Below are 20,841 nucleotides of genomic sequence, written 5' to 3'. Positions count from 1 at the left end.
CTTCCAACACTCAATGTCATTCTTTGTTCATTCATTCCCATTATTAGGAGCTGGGTTAAAAATCTAAACCATGCTGCTCTTCTGTGCATGTACTATTTCTTGCATGTTTGAAATAATAGTATTCCGCCCAGTCTTCATAGAACCTGAATGATATCTCAGGCTAAAGCCACTCCTGTAGTTAAAAATATGACGTACTATGGTGCGTTGAGCCCAGCAGCCGAGGCTGTTCACATACACTGCTTACATACAGGCCCATGCTCTGTGGTTCCAGCAGCACTCCCAGCTTTGCTGCTTGAGGATGTGGCCCTTTGTTTGTGTTTCTGGATTTAGGAATCAGAGGTATCCGAGGAGGCCAGCCCCAGACTGTTCAGCTGAACAGCTGAATGTATACGAGTCTAAAGTATTTTTTCTTCTCCAGTGACTCACACTTTGTGAAACATGGTCTGTAATTATGTTCTCCCTTGGTTTTCACAGTGCCTAAGCATTCCTATTACATTTGTCTAACGCTTGTACTATTTCTTCCGCCTCTTTTTAATTTTTATTTTAAGCCTATGACTAAGGGAAACAATTTAAAAACCTATTACAGTGTTGTCCTAGATGATGCGTTCATCAGAGAACGGCTCATAATGCTCTCCTAGGGCTGAAATTATTGGGTATCTTCAAAGCTCAGCTGACAGAACCTAGCCGGGCGAGGGAATTAGCCTGATCTATGAGATAGAGCAAATTCCTTTCTGCATTTGCCAAAACATAATAGAAGGGACCATTGTTCGCACAGGGAATCATCCTCTGCTAAGGCCCTGGCCGATGGCCTGCATTGTGAGACGTGGATTATCCACCACTGGAGGTCTTTTAAGAACAGGCTGGAACACCGTGTAACTTGGCAGAAGCATTGTCAGCCGCCGTGAGCCTGCCCCAGAGCAGCAGGTGTGGATGGATGACCTCCCCTAAAATGCTTGTTTTCCTACTGATCCAATATAGTTGTCTTTTTCTCTTACTTGACGGATGATACAGATGTAAATGTCTGCGTAGCTAAGCAACACGTTTCCAAGTAGACCTAAAGGTTTGTCCCCCAAAATCATTGTTTCCATTTTTGTCTCTGAGAAATTACAGCTCTTAAGGCTGGCTCAGACCCCAGGGGCAGGCTGTAGAAGTGGCAAGAAGGATATGAAGGAAAATAAAGAACCTCTGCTTGTCTCATGAAACAATACTCTTGAGGCCCCCAGAGCCTATTTCCAAGCTTAGGTGTGGCCGCCAGTGGAACAGGTGAGCAGGGGGACCTTGGTTTGTGGAGGACACAGAGGAACACAGAGGTGCCTAGCTCGGTTCCACATGGGTCCTCTGACATCCACTTCAATTTTGTTTGAATCTCTTCTAGGAAAACAAAAGTCAGTTCTTCAAATTGATTGCAGGCCCTTGTAGTATCTTGAGTTTGCATTAAAAATTGAATGCCTTTGTTTTTAAAAAAAATTGGAGAAATATGCAGCACTATTTGTTCTAATTTAATTTATAGTCTTTTGGATACTTAAAATGGTATATCTGGCTGAAGTTAGAAGGGGCCTTTCTTGTCTGAGAAATGCAGCATCTGAAGTGGTTGATGTGCTGTTACTGCAGTGCCTTGTTTAAATAAATTCTGTCCAGCTCGAAGAAACCCTATTAAGCTTTGATACATCAGGAGTTATGATGGAAAAACTTTCTATTATCCTTTTTGTGCAGTTAATCTCTGTCCAAACAAGCACAGCTATCAAAACTCTCTCCATTTTTGTTTCTCTTTTTGTGTGGGGAGCAAGAATCTGCCAGCAGCAAAGTGATATAATTGATGCTAATACAGAGAAATGCTTGGCCATGGGGCTTCACTTGTGTGCTCCATGCATGGCCTCTCGAGGGTCAGAGATTTGGCAGAAAGGAGAGCTCAGTCTCTAAAACAGAATTGCTGGTCAGAGTACGACTGTCTAACAAAAGATTATCTAGAGCATTGCCAGGCTCGTGGTGCAGGAGCTCAGAGGCAGTAAACATGGCCTTTTCTCTTCTATCTTTTAGCACGGATGAGCAGTCCACAGCCCTTGCTCTGGAGCACCCTCGAGAAGCACAGCTGGGACGGGGGTGCTCCCCAGCCACACTGCCCAAACCCACGAGCTCTCATCAGGAATCTGTCCTGATTCAGGCCTGGGCTGGCTGGGGTTAGAGTGTAGCAAAAACACAGCTCTCTTCTTCCCCTTCAAGGCAATTGAACCCCCAAAAGGCGTTTTTCTTAAGCCATTTGTAGTTAGTAATGGAACAAAAAAGATTTTACCGAGAAGTGATTCCATTCTTTGATTTTTTGAATTATTTGGAGTACTCTGGAAGCGTCACAGCACTCAATGGAAATTGCTGACAGCTCTTTGTATCCTTAATAAGGTATCCCATAATTGCTAAAAATGTGTCAAACGTAAAATTATGAAATAAAAATAGGCAGAATGTCTCTCTATCTAATCTAAATAAATAAATAAAAATCCTTGCACAGTTATTAATCCAGTCAGTGTTGCTATCTAGGATGTGTTAATACAGTCCTATTGTAATAATAATAAAAAGAGAACATTCTTAAAAATCAAGTTATCAGCAGTTATTTGATTAATGGCATGATACCTGGGCTGATATGATTGGTTATGAATGTGACAAAGGAGATTTTCCAGTTTTCAGCCCAAGAACAACAGAATTGGGCAATCAGGGCCATTAAAGGTTTCTTCTTACATGTTTGTTTTTGGACATTCTTATCCTACTATGTTTCTGAGTAAAGTTTTTCTGTCTCGGATTCTGTACGAGCCATGCAGCTCCCAGAGAAGGCAATGGAGCAGATTAACCACTGAAGTCATTTCACAGATACAGCAACCTCACTGAACTGGCACATATGTTATTCAGCTATTTTATAAACTGGGTTTGTAAAATGCTGAAGGAAGTATCCACGCAGAGGAGGCATAGCTAACACACAAAGCTTACCTCACACCTCAGCTGTGATGTATGATGGGGATGGTTCCGTGATAATCTGGTCCGCTAACTCTTGCCATTGGGTTGCCATCTGAAATGACAGAAGAATAGCAGAAAAAAGGTATGAAGAATGTTGATATGAGTTATGAATAGAGCTGACCGCCATTATAAGCCACAATAAAAATATACAACAAAGTAGAGAACTGCTGAAAATAGGACAGTGTTGAAAGAAGTGCCCTATGTTATTTATTATCGACATCACTGAGTGGTTTTTGAATAGCGCGAATCATTCTCCAGCTCCAGCAGAAAACAACTGTCAGCTGAGGCACTCACTGCCCCTATTTGTTAGGGCACATCCTTTTTGTCAGCAGAAATAATGCCACAGTGAAACACTTCACCAAAAGTTTTATTTCTCCACATGTGTTTCCATGCTGGATTTCCTTATTTTTCCGTATCTGAAGCTGTTCTTTCCTGCTGTTATGTTCATTAACTTCACCTCCAGAATGAGCAGTTGGAATTAGCCCATATTTCCCTATGACAAAACAATACTTGGCAGCGAGGCTGCAAGACCCTGATGCATCTTCCCATAGCTGCTGGCTTGTGGTTATTTTCCACAGTAGTGAAGAACAGCAAACCAGCTCGTGATCTAGGATTGCTGCATGCTTTAAAGGACACTTCCTATGCACTGGTTTAATAAGTGTGGATGAGTGGTGTCTCCTGCTTCAGATTTCCTCACTGGGGCCATCCAGGTGGGGCACTGCTCACAGACCTGGCTCCCAGGAGGTTCTGCAACCAGCAGCCACTTCCAAAGCCCTGTGTGCCAGACGATGGCCTTGTGCAGGAATTGGTCGGTCTCCACATCTAAACCTGGCTGTGAAATATCAACAAAACTAGAGGAGAACAGCCAAGCATCTTACAGAACCAGCATCTGAAATGTAATACTGGAGCCCAGTTTGTTGCAAAAGATGTCTGCTTCCAATTTTTTTTTCCAGTAAGTCCATGCTCTTCAGAGCACTCCGTTGATTTTCATCGCAGTACTCTGTTGGCTTTTGGAGATTAGATTACATCTGCCGGTGTATTTGTTTCAATCAATTTTTGTAGAGAAACCACAACTTCATTTATGCTCATTTATGTTGTAATTAATGACAGCTAAATATTAGATACGTGGAAAGACTCTGCTCAAACTCCTGGGACAATAACATAGGCAGAAATCTCCCCAAAGCTACCTGCCTGCAGCATCTCCTCGGATTTAAGTGGTTTAAGGAAGGTGGTTCATGCGATTGTTGTTAAGTATTTCTGCTTCCATTGGAGGCCAAAACCAGATAAAACATGGAACTTTCAAAAAGAGCATGAAGAAACAAATTCATTCCTCAAGTTTCAAAGTATATCTTTGATCTTTTTTGTAGGAAACTTCAGTTGTTTATTTCTTCATATCAATTTACCCATCTCCAGCTGTCTCAAAGTGCCTGCAGAAGAATGGGAACGTTCATTTTAGCAACAACAGTACTGCAAAATTATAAAATCTAAGACTGGTTACTAATTATCCTTGTCTGGAATAGAAGAAATTATAGAAGCCATTAAAATACAGAGGACAAGGAAATAAATGTGGATGTCTCCCATTTTAAAATGCTCAAGAAAAAAAAGATAATTTGAAAGAAGAGGCTCCTATTTGCATACTTGGAAAAACAGAAAACCTAAATATTTCAGACAAGCCTGAGCTACCTAGGTATGATGGTGATAGAACTTAGGGTCATTAAAGCCAACCACAGTGGAAAGAAACTCGGAATACCTAAAAACTTTAGAGTCATGGAATCATGGAGTATCCTGAGTTGGAAGGGACCCATAAGGATCTTTGAATCCAGCTCCTGCCTCCACACAGCACCACCCAAAAATCAGACCATGTGACTGTGAGTGTTATCCAGACACATCCCGAAATCGGGCAGCTCAGTGCCATGGCCACTGCCCTGAGGAGCCTGTCCCAGTGCCCAATAGCCCTCTGGTGAAGAACCTTGTCCTAACATCCAGCCTGACCTTCCCCGTCACAGACCCACACCATTCCCTTGGCTTCTCTCACTGGTCACCAGAGAGAGGAGATCACTGTCAGGATGAAATGAAAGGAAGCTGATCGGTGCGTGGTGGTAGCCAACTCATAAAAAGGTAAAACGTGGATAATGGTTGAGATAAGTAATACTCCAAATGTGACCATGTGATATTTGAGATCAGCACCACACCTTCACCTGAAGAACAGCATTCTATTCTATTGGCAAAAGGGACTTGGAAATAATTCGCTGAGAAAAGTAGTGAAGAGATGAGTCAGAAAAATGGTAGGCAGGAAGAATATGAATAGAAGAGAATGTCATAAATATGTTTAGGGAAATAGCGAGAAATCTTGTACTTCCATATACTTTTAGTGCAAGAGCAAACATTTTAAATCAGAGGATGTAAAATCTGATCTGTTGGGAAGTGTTTCACTGAGGAGCTGCTTGTCTTGGGATGCTGCCTATTTTCTGGATAAATGTGTTGAGCACTGGAGGAGAGGGAGAAAACCCTCTAAAACTTGTTTGCCCTGGCGTGAATGATTGTCATCCTCAAATTGATGTCTTGAATCTAGAGCAGGCCCCGGGGAACTGTAAATATCTGAAAGGCTTTCTAGGCACCATATGGTGGTTATGAAAGGATCTAACACAGGCCCAGTTCTGAGTCAGAAGAATGGAAATGAGGAGGGCTAAATCTTGGAAAGCAGGGTGTTCACGATTATGAAACCAGAAGTGGCAGACATACTTAAGCCCTCTACACTTTAGCAACACTTGCTCTGTATCTATTTATAATTCATTTTGCTAGAGGGGCATTATTCAAGTGAGAAAATACTCTTCCGCTCCAGCTTGGGAGAGAAGGCACTGTTGTAAGAAAAGAAAAGCAAACTGAGCTATTTTAAGTGTCTGAAGACGCATCTGAATCCAGCCATGTACTTGCAAAAGGTTCTGCCTTTGCTGTTGCCTTGCTTCCCATGCTGCAAGAGCAGTGCCTGTTATATAGCATCTTCTTGAACAGGCAGCTCTGCAAAGCCTGTGCCGTATTGCTCTGATAAAGCAAAGCCTGACATTGTGCAAATACCCACACAAGTTCTGCTAAGGTGTTTTGGGGTATACTGATTAAAGCAGAAAGATCTTTTTGGGCATCTGTGTTGTGCCAGAGGATTGCTTTCTCAGAAATCTCCTCCCTTCTCATGCAGGACAAAACTGCCTTGCTGTATGTCCCCCCCCCAAGGCACTGTCACCCATAGCATTCCCAGCTCCTTGTACCCTTTCGCCCAGCCCCAGAGGTCCCCTCATATGAGTGCTGTGGTGTTTGTGTTTAACTGCCTACATCCCTCCAAGAAGGCCAGGACCTGCTGAGACCTGTGTGTTGGGATAACAACTGAAGAGCTGCAAAGCATCACTGATTTGTTCATGACATTCTTCCAACAAGCTCGTGCCCACTCCCCCGTTAGGGCACTGTGCTGCATTGTGGTGCATGGCGTGTGGCTGGGGGCTGAGCAGCACAGCTCTGCCAGCTCTGCCTGCTTCTTTCGGGTTGCTGAGAGAGGGATCTCAGGGCAGGGAGGAAGGGGGCTTGTTCTTTCTTATTGTCATTTGATATGATGAGAAGGAATGGCCTCAAGTTGTGCCAGGGGAGGTTCAGGTTGGGTATTAGGAAAACTTCTCTGAAAGAGTGGTTGGGCACTGGCACAGGCTGCCCAGGAAGGTGGTGGAATCACCACCCCAGGAGCTGTTCAAGAACTGTGTGGATGTGGCACTGAGGGACGTGGTTAATGGGCAATACTGGCAGTAGGTGGACAGTTGGACTAGATGATCTTACAGGTCTTCTCCTGCCTTAATGATCCTATGATTCTATGATTTAGCAAAAAAAAAAAATGTGTATTTGGCTCGCTGGGAAAATGCATGTCCAAGCAGAGGTGATTTTCTTGCCGTGGCAGTCCCCCGTGTCTACTTCATTAACTCCTTTGCTGCAAATAATCTTCAGGGCTACTAGGTACCTTTTAAACAGATAACACTGGAATCTTTCATTTTTCCGACAATCCTTTTATTTAGTAATTAATCCAAAGGGATCTGTGCCCGATAGCAGGGTTTGGCACAGAACAGTTAATCCTGCTGCAAATACTGAGAGCTCAGTGAGAAGAGCCAGCTTCCATGGGCAGGTTTCAGTGCAGAGAACAGGGGCGTATTTTCCTTTCCCTGTGGTGCAGATCAGGGATGTCCATCTACTGAGCACAGATACTGTTTCAATTAGTTATTGAAGTTGGACTGTATTGCTAGCACTGGAATAACATTTTAGAAAATAAAAATGCTTAAACGAAAGATCTTGAAGAATTCCCCACTGAGGTATTATTTTACTGCCTTATATAGAGCAAATCTGCCTCAGATGAAATAGCAGAGGTCCAGCTGTAGCTGGGGAGTACACAGAAGGGAAGAGTAAGGATTTTCCTTTAAAAATTAAAACATATATATTTTTATAATTGGTTTTCATTAAAATTTTTAGCAAGTATCTACATAATTAAAAAAAGTAAGTTGAATTCATCTATATAACAACTCAGTGGAAAATTTGTACGAAGTATTCTATTTTTCAAGTTCATTCAAACTTGTAATGAAATGAACTAAAGAATGTTCCATGCCCTGTTGTCAAAGGCTGCCAAAAATTAATTACTGCGCCCCTCTGATCTGCTGATGTGTGACCCGAAAGCCCTGTGTTTTAATTACTTTTCCAGCTTATAATTTGGACGTTAGATTTGTTGCGTTGTGCCCTTGTTTACAGAAGCGTGATAAAAATAAAGATAATATTAAATATTACTATTTTGAAAATGAAGCAGACCATTTATAAAGTGAAGGTAAGCTACTGAAAAGCCATTCATGCATAGGAACAGCAGAAGCGTTAGCTGTTCTGCTTGCTGTACACATCAGGATGCAATGCCTCCTAAAGCCTTTATAGGGGAAGAAAGGAAGGCCAAAGGAAAACTGGGCATCCTTGCTCAACCCCACCACTGCTTCCTGCAGTGGTTTCCACCATTCAGCAAGATGCCAGGCTTTAGCTTACATCCTTGGGAAATTATTGCTCTTGGCAATTTAGACTGTATCCTAAATGTCACTGAATGCTGTGAACCAGTCTAGGTGGCTGGCCACAAAGAGATCTCCCCAGTAGGAAAGAGCAGGACCGGCAGCTTGGGAGGGAGCAGGAGGGGACTGAGTGCTCACTGCAGTGCTGAGCTCCACTCCACCACAGAACTGCGTGTTCAGTGTGGAAACAATCCCTCCTTTTACAAGTCATTACGTATCAATGCAGTGAAAACTGGAGACTATTTTTTTCTGTATGCACAAAAGTCATAGAATCGTAGAATCGTTTGAGTTAGAAGGTACCCTTAAAGGTCATTTATTCCCACTCCCCTGCAATGAACAGGGACACCTACAGCTCCATCAGGTGCTCAGAGCCCATGCAGCCTGACCTTGGGTGGATGCCCCGAGCAAGGACAGGGCATCCACCACCTCTCTGCCTCCCATGCACCATGAATTTCCGATAACCAGCTCGCAATTTCCTGCACCTTGAGAACCAGCTGGCTGCAAGAGCTACATACCACTTGTTTTCCCCATGGAAATACACTTTGCCCAGTTAAAAAGGTGATTTCCAGGTTATGTCAATTCTCATAGCTTTGGACTGTGTTTGCAGTGTGCTGTCAGTTGGTACTGTCGGAAAACCTGATCTGCTCCTCACTTTGGTCTCCAGTAGCAACACGGGTTTCTCCCTTATGATATCCTGACAGAAGCCCTAAAAGCTTATCTATCGTTTTAAATGAAAATCTGCCAGGTGTAACAATACTTATAGCCATGGCAGTTGCACAGATGCTGAAGTCTTTGAAGACCTGGCATTCTTTTCAGGAGGGTAATAGCAGAAATCATCAAGTTTGTGTAAAAGGCAGCCATTCTGACCTCAGGAATGGAAAATGCTCTGCCCCTCATTTGCAATAAGCAGTGACTCAGCAGCTTGGGCTGCCAGTGCCAGGGCGATGGGCTCACAAGGCATCGATCTCCCGTCATCTTCCCCCTCTTCCTCTCTTTCCCCGGGTTTGCCCCAGGATCAGTATGCATCAATTCTGTACCAGTGTGGAGATTTGCCCTATGCCCATCTTCATGCTTGTGAGTGCTGCATGTTACTTACCAGCTTTCTCAGAGCCTGGATGTCAGCCTTTAAAGGAAAGTGTGTTTCATAGGAGCTGGGTATGGAAGGGCCAGGAGAGCAGCTGAGGCTCTTCCTAACTCTGCTTCGCTCCCACAGCATGGAACGTCATTATGCCCCCCAGTGAAAGGATGATCATGCAACAGAATAACAGAATTGAGCTTATATCAGGAAAATAATTCAGACTGTTGGAAAAAAACTGCATTTTAAACTAATTTCCAAATTCACTCATACTTGAATTAGAGGTTCTGTGCTATTTTTTCATATTGATATTATCTTGGAGCTGGGAGGCTATTATTGGAATCCCACTCTCTAATACGTCCATTCAATTATTTTGGCTTTGTGTACTACTTATGACCTTTTTAATATTCTGTCATTTGACTGACTGCCTGTTCTCATTCTTCTTGCTATTTACAGTTTTACAGCCCCGTGGGGAAGGAATAACCACACTGACTGTTAATGAAAATGCAGACGGCTGAAATGAGCAAAATGGTTTCTCTAACTGCTGCAGCGCAGCATACTCCCAACGCTTAGCAAGAACTGCAGCCCTGTTGCGATGGCAGTGCTCAGCCCTCCTCCCACTGAAGGTGCTGTGCTGTTTTGTCGTTGTCTCATTGATATGCAGAGCAGAAACAGCATTAAATAGATGTTGCAACAAAAATTCTAACGTGATCCTCTGAAATTGTAAAGGAAAGGGGGAAATTATGAACGCTTGTTACTGATTTCTTTTTTTATTCATAGGTTTTTTCGGAGCAATATGGAGTAGAAATAGTAAGGAATGAAGACTTAAGGTGCGAACTCAAGTAAGAACAAGAATCTCTGCAAAAAAATGCCAGGATCAAGGAGCTAAGTTTGTGCTCCTTGTCACAAAATGAGGCTCAACGAATACACTTGGACTTTCAGTGCAACTTTTTTGTTGTGTCAGAGCAGTATCAAATACAGGACTCAGCAGGAGAGGAAAGCGGCAGACTTTTGGCCTGTCTCTCATATGGTCACGACAGCACTGAGATGACTGTAAGCTGTCTGGAGCTGGAGCAGCCCCTAGGCTGCTAAGGATGAAGGCCTTCTTGGGCAGCCATGAGGACTCCATGGCAGCGAGAGTGCAAAGCGCCAGGAGCGCCTCGCTCTGTTGAATGGGCTGGCGTTGGAGCTGGAGGTTCTGCCCTATTTTGAGTAGTTTATTTTAGGAGAACCAAATGTTGCCAGCATTTGGGGGAAGGTATGTTATTGGTAGCATTGTATACACAGCTCAAATCCCAGTGATGGATTTAGAGCAGAGAATTAGTAGTATGTATAATAGACAATTGTGAATTTATGAAGCTAAGGTTTACGAAGAAATTCCTTTAAGCTTGTCAGAATGAAAGAGGGCAGATACTTACACACTAAAGGAAGCAGAGAATGAACGTGAGCTTAGAGTAGACCATGATTTTTCTGGCTGTTGTATTACATTGGCTTTGATAAGGAGCACAGGGAGCGCTCGTGGGCTGAGGGCTGGTTTCCATTTTCTTGTTTTACGTGTGGCACAAGATAGATAACATGTGAAGATCCTGTGCAGAGCAAGCAGATAATGGAGGAAATGTGGGCTTCAACCAGAGGGAGAAACTGACCTTATAATTCTGTGAGCTATCTGCACCATATTTAGCCTTTAATTTTCCCATACGTGCACTTGCATACTGTTCCTTGTTAAGTATAGGTTTGAAGGTTAGTTTTGCACACTTGTGTGCTTTGTATCCTGGCAAAGATGGTGTGGTAGTATCACAGGTTGGGGTTGAAAACAGGATATGCCAGTGCTTCCCTGTACTGATGTGTTCTGTGCCACAGAGCAAACGGCTACTGGCATGACACAGCACCAAATGGAAAAGGAGAGAGACGTGGTTTTGATTGACTTCGTAAAGAGTATGGGAAATAATGATGAAAGAGGACTACTAAGCTTGCAATGGGAAATCTGTAATCAGCAATGGCATGGTTTATATCCTTCTGTATTTCAAACCATATTGTTGTCTGATCTAATCTAAAGCCTAAAGGCTTCTTGCTGGGTGGAGATTGCATGGGGAGATAGAATCTAGATGAGACACCTGTCATCTTAATATCAAAGCACTTGAGTCCAGTGTGGAAGTGGCAGGTGTGGTGTGTGTCTTAGGAGAAGAAAGACATTTTCTTTTTGTTGGACTCTGTGAGTAAAATGATTCAAAATGTCCCATACCACTGGGCTGCAGAGAGCCAATTAAGTTTCAAAAACACAGTGATGTGTAATTAATCAACTAAGCATGACAAATCCAATATCTCACCGATATATTTTTGCCCACCATTTCCTATTGTCTTCATCCCAGAAAGAAAAGGCATGAAATAACTGCAAATGCTGCTCTCCAACAGCATTCTCTGAAGTAAACACAAATCAAATGTAAGTTAGAGCATTCCAAACAGTAACAAGAAAAGTCACTGGGACTCCTAACTGTGCAGGTGAAGTGGAATTCTTGTGCAGCACATTGCCATGGGTAAAATGCTTAGGCTACAAACCTCTCTGGTCAGCCTTTAGCTTCAAGGCAAAAATAAATGCATTTAGGAGCAGTCATCTTGGGGTTGGCTTTTGTGAATGGCTGGAAAGAGAAGTGTGATGATAGATAGGTGAAATATATGACCGATAAGGGTAAGTGGCAAATAGCAGCGCAGAAGCCTGGTGAGGGCTGAAGCTACTGAAGTATGGGGAAAGGCAGTTATCTATAAATAAAGTGCCTAAAATGTGGAAGCTGATAAGGAGAGGACAGCATGAAAAATAAGCTCTGTAAACCAAATGAAAATATATGGCTTAAGCTTTGGTTGTATTCAGTGCAGTTATCTCTGTGAAAGTTATCTGAATGTTTTCCTTGCCTAGCAAGAAGCAAACACATCCGTTTTATCCCAGAATTAACAGAATCAAGAAAACCACGGAGTCGGCAAGAGTCCTTCCGCAGCCCATTCTCCTGGGAGAGAAAGGGAGAGGGTGAGACACCCCTGACATTCATGAAGGAATCCAAGATATGCCTGCTGTGTGCCAACTCTAAATCTGTCCCTTGTGAGAACGTTACTGGATTGGTAACATTCAGCACCAAGGAATCTGTGCTCAGAAAGCTGCTGGCTCACAAACAGCGGAGATTTCAGGGGTCAGAGTGAAAGGCACAGCCTCTCTCGCCTCCACTAGCCCCTGGTGCAAAGGCAGGACACTTGTGCAAAGTTATGTGTGCTTCACACATGTCCTAACTGGAGAAAAAATGCTTGTGTCTTGATTAGTTGGGGGCACAGATTCCCTTTCTCCTGTACGTGCTTGAATTCTGAAAGCAGTTGGAGTGGGTACACGTATCTCCTCACAGAGCATGTGCTGGATGTTTTCTAGGCAATTTTGACTCCTCTGCAATGAGTTCTCATGAATGAGGCTGATTGGAGTGGCTGCTAATGAGGGCATGTTAGTGTATGGAGTACATTCCCTCTGTCTCTGGAGCACCAATGACATTGAGACCACGTGGCTAGCAGTGACCCGAAGGAGGTTTCCCTCTGTCCAGCCCTTCATGAGGTCAGCTCCCATCCCTGCCTGGGCTCCCAAGGGGAGGTGGCTGTGCTGAGCCATCACCTCACGCTGGGCATTACCTGTGGCACCCAGCAGACTGCACAGCACCGTGAGCTTTGGGCACATTTGTTTAACAGAATGGGCTGCTTTTTCTGTTGAAATGAAGAAACTGAGAGGTATTCTGTGACAACACAAGAAGATAGAAAAGAGAAAGTGTAGCATTCTTTAAAGCATCTATAATTCAGTCTCTTTGCCTTCTGCTGAGGGATATATTAAAGCAAATGCTGCATTTTGAAAACACTGACAGGGAACTGTCAGCTGCACAAGCCATGCTTCTGCTTAACTTTTTGGTTTTGCTTCACGACTATGTTTCTACGGTATATAAGTGAGAAAGGGGTATGAAAGGAACTCAGATATTACTCCTGTGTGCTGCTCAGGGGAGCGTTTCCTAGAGATCTGCCTCCTGGTTTTGCCAGCTTGGAGGTTTCTTATAGCTATTAATTGAGATTAAAACCAAGCAGAGAGCAAATTGCACAGCTCTCTGACAGCTCTTCCCATAAAAACGACTGCTACAAAAAGACGGGTTTGACAAGGAGCTGTCCTGAATCACCTTGCCTTCGTGTTCCACTGAGACCACACATTAATGAGTCCCAAGCACTTAGAGCAGGTTGATTTCCCTTTGGGATCACCTTTGCACATCCTACGGAGCTCAGTGCCCCATGTCCTCGAGTGTTCTGGGGCCAGGGATGCCAGGACGTCCTCCAGGAGCCCCACAGCCCCTGTGAAGTGCTGAGGATCGGCTGTAGCAGGGCGTGAGGCACGCTGCCCTGTGCTGTAGGCTGCACGCTTCCTCCTTTTGATCCCTGAGCATCCCTCTCTGCTCCCAGCCCTATCACAGGGAGGATCAGTACACCTACTTCTCTTCCTGCCGTGTTTCTGGTTGCCAGGGAGACAGCAGTCTGTCTGGGCTTTACGAAGCAGGCCTTTGAGCCTGACTCCTCCAAGAGCAGCCAGGAGTGGGATGCTTTTTCTCTCAGGCACGAGGTAATCCCCCAGAACCAGCCCTGTACCTGTGCTGCACACTGCCAGTTCTGTCAGCACTCACAAAGCCCCGTCACGGAAAGGGCAGTGGCCTGGGACAGCGCGCGATCCCTGCAGTGCAGGACCCACTTGCTACCAGCGTGGTCTGGGCACCCAGCAATCCAGAGGTTTGCCTCAATGCTCAGTGACCTGGCACAACATTTTCTCTTATGCCTTCCTTGCAAAAGAGCTGAAGGAAAGCATGTAAGGACATGGTGTCACACAATAGAACAAGTGCTGCCTGTGTTTGCTGTGTCACAGGGTGAATACAGAGTGACTGTGGATGTGTGGGATTTGGGTCATCCATGGCCACGTTCTCTGTTGTTTCATGGGCATGAGGAAACTGCATTCTAGGAAATTCTGCCACTCCCCTCTTCCTTTCCTTCACTGCTTCCCCAAGCACATAAAAACCTGATTTAATAAAATTTGTCTGTGCTCATTTCTCTGTGTGCAAGGTGCAGCTCCTGTTGTGGAAGGTGCTCTCGCCTGTTTGTGCTGCTGGCCGTAGGGAACACTGGAAAACACAAACGGTGGCACTGCCCGAAGCCCCACAGACATGGATAAAATAGCTCTGAGGTTGGGTGAGTTTACAGTCCAAATAACAAAAGATCCAGAAACATTCAGGAGTCTGACTATCTCCACAACCGCATCAAAAAGGAAGGAGGTGCTTCTGCTGAGCTACAGAAAAAGGCAGAGCACACCCATCGCTAGACGAGGGCAGGCAGATGGTTTTGTGTGTAAGACCAAAGCAGGAGGTGGTGAGGAGCTGAACCTGGGGAAGGAAGATTGCTGTTCAGGGACACAATGGGCTGTGAAGGCAGGGATAACAACACAGCACAGCGACTGCATTCAACAGAGGAACAGAGATAATACTGAAAGCATCACCGTTTTTGGAACGCGTTTTAGGCTGAGAACACATGTTGCTAGGAAACTTTTATATTAAAAGGCATTCATCTTTAAAGCTTGGGAGCACAGTAACAGCTTTTCCTCTGTGCTGGGGAAGTCTTTCAGTGTCAGCCCTGACATTACATAGACAAGCAATATGCGAAAGGAAGAAAAATATCTTGAACTGTCTGGGGCAAAGATTAAAATCTAAGCTTATTTTTAGATATCTTGCAGCATTTAACTGAGCTTTAGTCATCCTGGTTTGACTAAGAAGAGACTGATAAACAAAGATGACCATGTTTTGTTTGGTAAGATGTTTTATGGGAGGAGAATTGAGATACATGGGAAACAGGTTTAGTTAGTCCAACCAGGAGAAAACTTGGCTTATGGCAAAACTCAACAGGATACCATCTGGAGAGCACGATAGCTGATAAAATCCCTTCGGGCTATTGCATTTTCATCCGCAGGCTTTCTGGCATTGTTTCCTGGCTTTATAAAAATTCTGTACACAGTTCTTCATAGCTTATGTAAACTTTTTTAAAAATCCCCATGCATCAGATCTCTTGAGGCCAGTTTTTACTATTTTTGCTGATGTTAAAAACCTACTTCCTTAGCAGAGAAATCTTTAGGAAACGGAGGAACTATCCATGGGGTTCTCTGTCGGAATGAGATACCCCAGTCTGGTTCTAGTTGTTCCTTTCCCTAAGAAAGGCACTACAGATATGAACATTAGGAGTCGTGTTAATAGGCTTTTATTAATAATATCCCTATGTGACTTGCACTAGTGTAGCGGGAGCTTTTCCATTGTATTCTCAGCCTCAGCCTCCTCACGTGTTAATGAGAACAGAGAGCTCTTCCTCACTGTCTGGCACCTCCAGGAGGCAGAATACTGCTCTGGGCAAGTCCTGCAATTCTCAGTGGATTCACTGAGAGGAGAAAATGCTCAGTTAGGAAGATAAAAGTAACATCCTTTGAACCTTCATGAGGAAGAAAAGAGTTCTGTGCAGTGAAGGTCATTTTCAGGGCAGAGATGATTGCCTTTAGCACATCAGCTATAAACTGGGAAAAGTAGACGAGCTTTAGAGCTCAACCTATTCAAAACTTCAGAGTTGTCTACTGAACCACAGTGGAAGAGTAAACTTGAACTTATGTATCCATTGGCTTTGTTAGCATATGTTGCATGCAAGCTCCTTTTCATAGTGTTTTCATGCGGGCATGTGGATTAATTTAACAGTTGGAAACCTTTCAAGGCAGGAGCCATCTTTGTTTTCTGTGCTGGTAACACCATTCGTTCCGTGCCTGATGCTATTTAGGCACTGACAGAATACAAATGAGTAACAACAGATGTTTGAGTCCCCCCATGTACAGGCACTCATTCTACAAACACTGCTGCAGAACGCGCAGGAGCGTGACACTTGGACAATTAACCTCGCAACCAGTGGGATGGATGAATAGGATCAAGAGCTGAACGTTACATAAGTAATAATTACATTGCAGAGCATCTTTCTGCAATGCCCTATTCATCTTCCTTGTAGGAGTTGGAAAACAAAAATAGCTGCATGCTTAATGAAGGCAGGCTAAGCGGAGATCACAGTCACCTCTGAATCCATTCCAAAGCTCAGCCTCCCAGCCTGACGGCAACGCGTTCTCCGTCGTGCCACTTGGTGGAGCTTAGTGATTTCAGCTATCGCATGCATTGCTTTGCACTTCTTCCTTGGTTACACAATCACTTGGCAGTGTAGCCTGAAAACTGACAAAGTCCTCGCTAAAGAAGTAAAAGCAAAAGTATACCAGAAGATCTAGTGAAGAAGATACTGACTCCAGCTGAAACTGGTAGTCATCGCTTCTCTTCCTGCAAGCAATAAAATATACAGTGTTTGAGTTTTTTAAAATAAGAATTTAAAGTGCTGGCTTAAGGCTTTGGCATTCTTGTTACATAGGACGAGAGAGGTGTTGAATTATGCCATTTTTATTTATTTTTAAGCTTCAAAATAACATTAGGAAATTTACCTCTAAAATTTTATCTTTATCGGTTTTTCTGTAATAAGGGCAATGTGAGCACGCATCTGTGTGTGTGAAAGACCTCACGTTAGCTTGAATGTGTGCTTTTCCTCAACTAACATGTGAGCAGTGCGCAGATCAGAGGTCAAATAGGGGAATCATAGAATCACAGAATCACTAAGGCTGGAAAAGACCTCGAAGATCATCTAGTCCAGCCATCCATCTACCACCCATATTGCCCACTAACCATGCCCCTCAGTGCCACATCTACACATTTCTTAAGCATCTCCTGGGACAGTGACTCCAGCACCTCTGGGCAGCCCGTTCCAGTGCCCAACCACTCTTTCATAGAAGAAGTTTTTCCTAATGCACAACCTGAACCACCCCTGGTGCAACTTGAGGCCATTCCCTCTCATCCTGTCACGATGATTGTATCACACCCCGCATCTGCCTACATCTGCATTAGGAGCTGCCAGTGCAATAAAACTGAAGTTGGGACGTGGGCTAATTATGTGCCCAGTTAACCCACTTGTGCTCAGAGCTGTCTGGAAACCAAGGCTATGATGCCTATGGAGATGGCTCAGGATAGGCGGTGGGTTTTTAGCTTCTCCATAGGAACTGGAAGAAATAACTGTGCAGCATCTTTTCACTGGAGTACTTCCCACGTTCTTTTTGTTGTGTTTTTGTACTGACAGATGAGAAGGAAACTTCTAACATAGAGATGTACCATTACATACGTATCAAATATTGAAACCGACAGTCTATCAATGCTCTTCTGGTGTGGCATTTGACAGGGGATGAGCAGGCTGCTGTCAGGAGCAATGGGAGCCATCCAGAGCTGGCTGTGATAATCTCCAACACGTGTACCATTGGCTAATGTTTGCTGTCTGGCCATTAGTACTTACTACATGAAAAAGAGCAGTGCAAGTAATTCTGCCCAGGAGGACGGAGCTTTAACTGACCTGTAGCACCCACGGAACTTCCTTGTACAGTGCTCACTCTTTGCTCGTGCCCTGCCTGCACTTACAGACCAGTTTGCTCAGGTTGTCACATATTTTCTGGTGGTCTCTTGGTGTTCCAACAGGGCAGCCCGTGGAAGGCCAGAAATCCCATACTTTGGTCACTTGGTGCTGGCTCTTCATACACGCAGGTGTTTGTTTTCAGCCACGTGTGCCGCAGTCTCTACATTACCTGTGTTGTTTACCTGGTGTCTGTTTTCTCAGTTCAGTTTACTGCTGCAGCAGAAGCACTCCAGGAGTTCGGCTGTTGCTCTCAGCAGTGTTCAGTGTCTGTAGCCCGGGGAGCGGGTGTGTTCCTCAAGCCCCACCAGTGCTCCTTGTTCTTGTTTGTAAAACAAGCCCATTTGCTGGCATGTTTGTTTTATGTTTGCTGGTTTTCCCTGTTCTGCTCCGTCCCTTGCTTTTCTCTACTCCTTATTTATCTCTATCCACTGATTGTATTTTTAAAGTATGGCAGAGATCATAACAGAAAGCGGCACAAGTCAAGGGAGAGAGGTTTTAAAAAACACCACTGTGCTATCTGAACTCCTGCAATCCTCGTGGTCACACAGAAGTATCTGGAAATTAATTGGGCAGTCCATTTGCATTTATCATAGGCTCAACGCCATCGTTTCCTGGCAAATAAAAGCAGATAAATAATTAAATACAAACTTTTGAATTAACGCAGTCGTCTTTGAACAACTGTTAATGATCCTTGGTCAGATTTGGGTGGGGGAGGTGATAGCATGCCTGCCTGAAAAGGGAACCTCGCCTTCAGGACGTGGCATGGGGATGCATGTTACAATGATAAATGGTTCCCGTGCCACTGGCGAGGGCAAAGAGAGGCATTTCTGCACTTTGGATTCGGGTGATGCCATTTCCCCACTGCTGCTGCCCGCTCTGCTCTACCTGCCGGGTGAGTTTGCCATAGCATCCATCATTTCGCTGCACGGAGATTCTTTTTTACACATTTGCAATAAATGTTTGTACTAACTTGATGACTTGAACTATTGAATCTATAAACAAATAGCTAGAACAGAACACAAATGACCTAACTGAGACTATATTGTGAAACTGGGTCTTGAAATTATTATTCTTTTAAAGAAAACACAGTCCTTATGCAACATGGTATTGGGGCTGGTAGCATGCGTGCAGCAGGAAGAGTACAGCCTCCGTGCAACTGGAAGTGGCTCTCCAAAGTATTTGACCCACTTTCCATCAAGTTGCAAACTATAAAGAAAACAAGTTAATAGAAATCCGAAGGCCAGCATAAATGTTTCCACAGTCCACTGCAAACATGTATTTTAAACAAATAAAAATGTCTTGGTATCCAAGCGCCGGGAGGTCAAGCTGTTAGCATGGGGAACCGGGCTTAACTTTCTTACTGCAAACTAACAAATATCTATCTGTCTACCTATCTACCTATCTACGATGGCCGCTCTGAAAGTAATGCCTCCTATTTTATGGTGCTGGCCCACAATGTCAGAGGTGGATGTTGGTGCTACGGCAGAAGAGGCTGAACCCTCCCACTGATATTCCATTATATTTTGTTGCTGTGTGGCAGATGGCAGCAGAGGGGTGGTCTGATAGAATGATGTCTGACACGGAAGCGTGTATGAAGCAAAGGGGTGGAACCAAATTCCTCCATGTGGAAAAAAATGGCACCCACTGACATTCAATACTTGCTGAATGTTTATGGAGACCAAACAGTGGATGCTGGCACAGTGAAGGGTGGGTGGTGCGTTCCAACAGCGATCAGCACCCTGGAACAGCTCATGGTGCTGCTGCTGGCAGGACCCCCATGCACAGGGCTGTGGCAGTGAGGGGAGCACTGGTCCCCACCTGCACGCTTATTTCTGGACCCCAGGATAGCTGCACCCCAGGTCAAAGCCACTCCCGTCTCTCCTGGTTTCTGATGCAGTCCTCATCGGCACATACAGATCTGCGCCTTCCCCCAGGAAGGCCTGTCAGTGAAACACAAATGGCTGCGTCGAGTCTTTTGTTGCCATACTTTCCTGATGGTGGATTGGAGTTCTGATATTTATTCAGCTCTGGAGTACTCCCTGTGTTGTGTACCTGCTGAGCGACGAGCTGGCTGCTGCTCGAGTTGTCTCATGGGCCCAAACCTCGTCCTTCTATCTGCACGATGCTGGGAGTTCCTCTAGGTGGGAAGAGCTCTACATCAGGTTAATACAGGGACAAGAGAAGGTGTCGGGGCACTTCCCCTTCCCTGCCTGTCTCTTGGTGCCCTCATCCTGCGTTCTGCTTACAGGACTCCAGTCTGGGGGTTAGGGCAGCGCTGCCAGCAGTGCCCCACGCAGCACCCAGAGCTGCGCTTTGTGCTGCGACTGCACGTCCTGCAAACACCGCACCGTGTGGGAATGCTTCAAAAAGCAAACCACTGCGAGATCAAATGTTTCAAAACACTGCGTTATTATTCACCAGCTGTATCTTTACAATAAACAGCAGAGCTTCAATTAAAAGAAACACCTGCTTTCCTATTGTAAAGTTGCTGTTTTTTAATAGTCCCATCCAAAAATGAATAATTAAAAGAAAAAAACTAATTATGATTGCTTGGCAGACACCTTGTTTGCACTCAGAAATCTCAGGTGATAATTAATAATACGTTTTCAGATTTATTGAGTTAAATCTTAATTACCCAACCATACCGAGTGCGTTTGCTCGAACTTAACGCCGGCTGGGCAGGGGCGGGGAGCGGGGTCCTCCCATGAATTCAGCCAGCAGCCCCGTCCCGCTGCGGGGGGCACAGCCCCATGCGTGCGTCCCGGCCCGGCCCTGGGCGGCAGCTCGGGTTCCCCCGCCCGGCGCAGGGCCGCTCGCTGCTCGCACGGCGCTGTGTCGGCCGCCGGGAATGGAGAGAAAAGGCAAACAAAGGAAAAACCCGATCCGTGCGGCGGGCGGTGCGCTCAGACCCGCAGCGCTGACACCAGAAGTGCTGCAGTGAATTATCAAACACTATGAATGAGTTATGCTCGTCGTTCGATGGATTATGAAAAATTACGAGCGGGAAGGGGGCTGGGCTCGCGGCACCTGCCATAGCGGCCGCTCGCCGCAGTCACCTGTGCACGCAAACGGCGCCGGGCCAGCGGCGGGGCCCGCCCGGCCGGGATCGCCCCGCTGCGCCGCTGC

General features: G+C 44.9%; 1 protein-coding gene across 8 annotated transcripts in view; it reads left to right on the top strand.

Annotated features, from left to right (window-relative positions):
- Positions 1–14,232, top strand: part of CARD19 (caspase recruitment domain family member 19) — a 73,049-nt gene extending 58,817 nt beyond the window's left edge. For all 8 annotated transcript variants that reach the window (XR_002442662.1, XR_002442663.1, XR_002442666.1 and 5 more), the window contains 2 exons: positions 9,604–9,773; positions 9,928–14,232. The gene's annotated coding sequence lies outside the window, so the exon portion shown is untranslated. The remainder of the gene's footprint in view (positions 1–9,603; positions 9,774–9,927) is intronic.

The sequence above is a fragment of the Numida meleagris genome, chromosome 11 (genome assembly GCF_002078875.1).
Source record: "Numida meleagris isolate 19003 breed g44 Domestic line chromosome 11, NumMel1.0, whole genome shotgun sequence".
NCBI lineage: Eukaryota > Metazoa > Chordata > Aves > Galliformes > Numididae > Numida > Numida meleagris.
The sequence above is the reverse complement of the archived record's forward strand: the minus strand, read 5'-3'. Positions and strand labels throughout refer to the sequence as shown.